The sequence below is a fragment of the Salvelinus alpinus genome, chromosome 1, assembly GCF_045679555.1.
Source record: "Salvelinus alpinus chromosome 1, SLU_Salpinus.1, whole genome shotgun sequence".
Lineage (NCBI taxonomy): Eukaryota > Metazoa > Chordata > Actinopteri > Salmoniformes > Salmonidae > Salvelinus > Salvelinus alpinus.
In genome coordinates, this window is record NC_092086.1 from 59,668,398 (window position 1) to 59,672,962 (window position 4,565).

A 4,565-nucleotide genomic window follows, 5' to 3' on the forward strand; every position below is an offset into this window, starting at 1 on the left:
ATATGTATATACTGTACTCTATATCATCTACTGCATCTTGCCATCTTTATGCAATACATGTACCACTAGCCACTTTAAACTATGCCACTTTATGTTTACATACCCTACAGTACTCATCTCATATGTATATACCGTACTCTATACCATCTACTGCATCTGCCATGCCGTTCTGTACCACCACTCATCCATATATCTTTATGTACATATTCTTTATCCCTTCACACTTGTGTGTGTGTGTAAGGTAGTAGCGTGGAATTGTTAGGTTAGATTACTGTTGGTTATTACTGCATTGTCGGAACTAGAAGCACAAGCATTTCGCTACACTCGCATTAACATCTGCTAACCATGTGTATGTGACTAATAAAATTTGATTTGATTTGATTTGATTTGATCTGCGACCATCTTTTTCAGAAAGTATGGTGCTAGAAAACCATTAATCATTTCTGTGCACTTTGTCCTGTGCATTTTGAAGTGGGTAGCAGCAGTGGAGTCTGAGAAAGCAGCTCTACATGCTTCTCCAATGTGATCACATGCCAGCATGGAACAGTGTTCAGCGATAGCTAATGCCATGGTGACTGGCCTCAGCCTTTTTTGCAGAGTCAATTTTTTAAACCATAAATGGCAGCTTGTTTTGGGTGGAACTGTCATAGGCTTTGCCTTCTGAGGATGTTTTTGAGTTGTCATGTGTTTTTTTACATCGCTAAGTTTGGCGTAGAAATCAGCATTACAATACCGGCAGTATGCCCATGTATCATCTCCAATAAACGGCTTCAACCAGCCTTTGAATTCAGGGTTTGATTCCCACTCCTTTCTGTATTTTTGAGTGTACAGTTTAGACTGAGACATGATGAGCAAGCCAGCTAGATGTTTAGCTTATGTCACAGAGAGGCACACACACAGTGGACAAGGTGAGTAAGTGCCTGAGGCTGTGTGAGTCAAAAGCAGTGATTTATTTGTGTGCAGTGATTTATTTTAGACAAAGAACATTTTACATTTACATCCCGCCCTGAATGTAAGCCAGGGTGGGATCAGCCAGCGCTGGCTTCCCGCATGCGCGATTCATTTGCAGTCTGGACGTGGAGGGGTGAACATCTCCTGCTCTGACTGCAGCTGGGAGGGACTGCTGCGCGAGGACTGGGCCGCCTGTGAGTGCTTTGGGACGGGGCCCACGGCAGCACCCGCTGCTCGTTGAGAAGAGTAAGAACGATACGTGCTTTCACGTCAGAGTCTCCAAAAGTCTCCAATAACACCAGAAAAAGACACTAGATTTGTCGCTAGTCGATTTTTTAAATATGTGTCGCTAAAGGGGTCTAAGTACTCGCTAAATATAGCAACAATGTCGCTAAGTTGGCAACACTGGATCAGACCTTGCAACCACAACAGTGCGTGTGCTTGGCCGGTGAGCTCGTTCCTATAAGACGTTGAGTTGCAAGCTAGCGCGAGAGTATTGTTACGTCATGTAACATTATCTTACACTCAAAAGTTCTCCTTATTCCTCAGATCAACATTGGATTCCCTGTGCTGTGTGAGTCCTGGCCAAGATAGAGAAGATCCTTCTGGAGGAGGAGTTGGTGAGCATCCTGGGCCAATGTGGACCAGCTCTGACTAATGTTCTGCATAGCAAGTTTGGATGCACTGCCGTGCTCCATGATGTGGGTATCGGTGCAGGGAAATTCAAGAAGCCAGGTGAGGAAAGGTTTTCTACCCAGCTGTCAAAGGGCCTCAAAGTATCGGTATGAAAAGATGACCTCACCACTCATAAAGTAGATGCTGTGGTCAACGCAGCCAATGTGAACCTCAGTCATGGGGGAGTACAGAAAGCTTTACGGAAAGTTGTTAACGGGAAATGCCATTGTTGCCAGACCTGGACGCTTACCATGCAAGAAGATCATTCATGCTTTGGGTCCATGCCTTCCATACAAACCAATGCAATATCAAGTTGCTGATGCCATGCCAGAACTCTCAAAGACTGTTAAAAGCATTCTAAAGATGGTAGAGCAAGAGAAGCTGCAGTCTGTCGCCATTCCGGCCATACGTTCTGGCCTGTTCAACTTTCCCTTGCCTATCTGTGCAGATGTCATTGTTCAAACCCTGAAAATGTACCATGATCAATATTACTCCGGAGCTCCTTTAGAGGTTCGCCTGGTCAATCACGATGAACTAACAGTCAGGGAGATGGAGAGAGCATACAGTCAGATTCTGGGGTTCTCGGGTTCACACAGTCAAGCAGCGGTGGCTCAGAGACAGGCTCCATACAGACAAGATGTTACAAACTATGGGAAAGGCTCCACCAAACCCTTAACACCCACGGTTCAGTTTGGGAATGTCAGTCTGAACATTAAAAAGGGGCACATTGAAGAAGAGAAGGTAAGACATTCGAAATTATGTCCTCTCCTGAAATAAATGTATGACGACACAAAATATTTAACTTCTAAGAATTCTATACAGTAATGTTTATTCATAAAATGATTAAATGTGTCAACTGCTGTGAAGAGAGGGCACTATTACTAATTTACTCATTCTTTACAGGTCGACGTCATTGTGAATACAACACAACAAGATCTCAAGTTAGCCGTCGGGGAAATCTCAAAAGCTATATCACAGAAGGCAGGCAGCGAAATGCAAAAGGAAATAGTAAAAGCACATTATTCACATGTTTTAAATGGAGATATTATTGAAACGAAAGGATGTAAACTAAACTGCTCCTCTGTGTACCACAATGTGTGTGCACAAAGAAATGAATATTCAGCTGATAAGGTATGATAAAGTTTATATGTAGGCATATTTCTTTTTTTTTTGTCAGATAACTACTAAACTGCTCTCTCCCGTTTTGTGTTTTCCAGATCCTCTACAATGTGGTGTTAGGATGTTTAAGAATGGCAGCGACAAGTGGACAAAGGTCAGTCTCTCCCTGCTATTGGTACAGGGCAGCTAGGATTCCATAAACAGGAGGTTGCCAAGATCATTGCCGGTGCTGTGGTGGCGGCTGCCCAGAACCTCCAAGAGATGAGGATGGATATCTATGTTGTCGTTTATCCATCTGACAATGATACATTTCAGGTGATGTAACAAACTACAAAAGTTCTGCTCTTTGCAATCATGCCGTCACACTTTGAGACTAACATTATGCTACAATTCATGATTATGCTCTTTTCCACAGGCTTTTGAAGATCAACTAAAATCTCACCAAGACGCAATGAAATATCCTAGCTCCTCCAACAGTGCCCCCTCTCATGGTGAGCTCCCAGTCAAAAGAAGTAGGCTAAGTGGTTGATACCAGACATTATACAACATACAGTATGGTACAATGTTCTTTCATGTGATACAACATTATATTGATACAACATACAGTATTTTTTTTTATCTACAGTTAGTAAACCAGCTCATGCAGCATTTTAGATTTTTAACAGACTTATGCTTTCATGTCTCGTCTGCAAGGATTTGGCCATGCAACTGATCAGTATGAGTCTCCAAGGGGAGGCGCAACACCGCATATCGAGCTCAGCAGTGCCCACTGTGACACGTTGAGGAAGGCCACATTTTGGCTCACTTTTATAATGTCCTCTGATAGCTTCACCATTCACAACAATTTCATCCAGTGCTTTGGCCAGACAGAGTTTGATGAGTTGCTGTCCTTTCAGACCAAGTGGAAGGTTTCCATCGAGAAGAACTTAAAAGATGGCTGTCCCAGCATCACCATCCAGGGGGCTTTTAGAGGTGTAAGAGCTGCTGTGTTAGAGGTGGAAGCCATGTGCTGCAAAGTCCAAGAGGATTTTGCAAAAGAACTGGAGAATTTGATGGGCCTGAAATATCCCACCAGTTCCCCAAGAAAGCCTGTAAACGACAACAGTTTGGAACATAGAGAAATACAATTCAATTTTTCTGGGTTTCTAATTGTCAGGGTGAGTGTCAACACAAGAAACAACAGATTTAACATTAAAATATATAATCTTTGATAACTGATTTAAGTATGGTTATGGCTGATGTGTTACAGGTTGAGAAGGTGGAGAACCGTACTCTGAGGCAGCTCTTTGACCTTAAGAAGTTGCAGAAGTCTCCTCAGCGGATGTACCAGCACCTGCCAGCATAATTCTGTGACCTGCTCAGCAGAGTGGGTTTCCAGAAGGAGTTCGCACCACCTGATGGTAAGGCAGAAGCCAGAAAAATACATTGAATAACATTCTATTAGTTCTAATGACATTCATTCTATGAATTGGAATTAATTATATGTATTCACCCCTCTGTAGACACTAAAGAATAGCTCCAAGATAGTTGTCAAGTAATAATTACTTCAGAAATCATAATATGCAGGTTTTAAACTTTCAATTAGGCCTTTTGAGTCAAAGCACATACAGTGAGGGAAAAAAGTATTTGATCCCCTGCTGATTTTGTACGTTTGCCCACTGACAAAGAAATTATCAGTCTATAATTTTAATGGTAGGTTTATTTGAACAGTGAGAGACAGAATAACAACAAAAATATCCAGAAAAATGCATGTCAAAAATGTTATAAATTGATTTGCATTTTAATGAGGGAAATAAGTATTTGACCCCTTCTCAATCAAA

General features: G+C 42.0%; 1 pseudogene; it reads left to right on the plus strand.

Moving 5' to 3' along the window:
* Positions 1 to 1,336: 1,336 nt before the first annotated feature.
* Positions 1,337 to 2,903, plus strand: LOC139563726 (protein mono-ADP-ribosyltransferase PARP9-like; annotated as a pseudogene).
* The last annotated feature ends 1,662 nt before the right edge of the window (positions 2,904 to 4,565 follow it).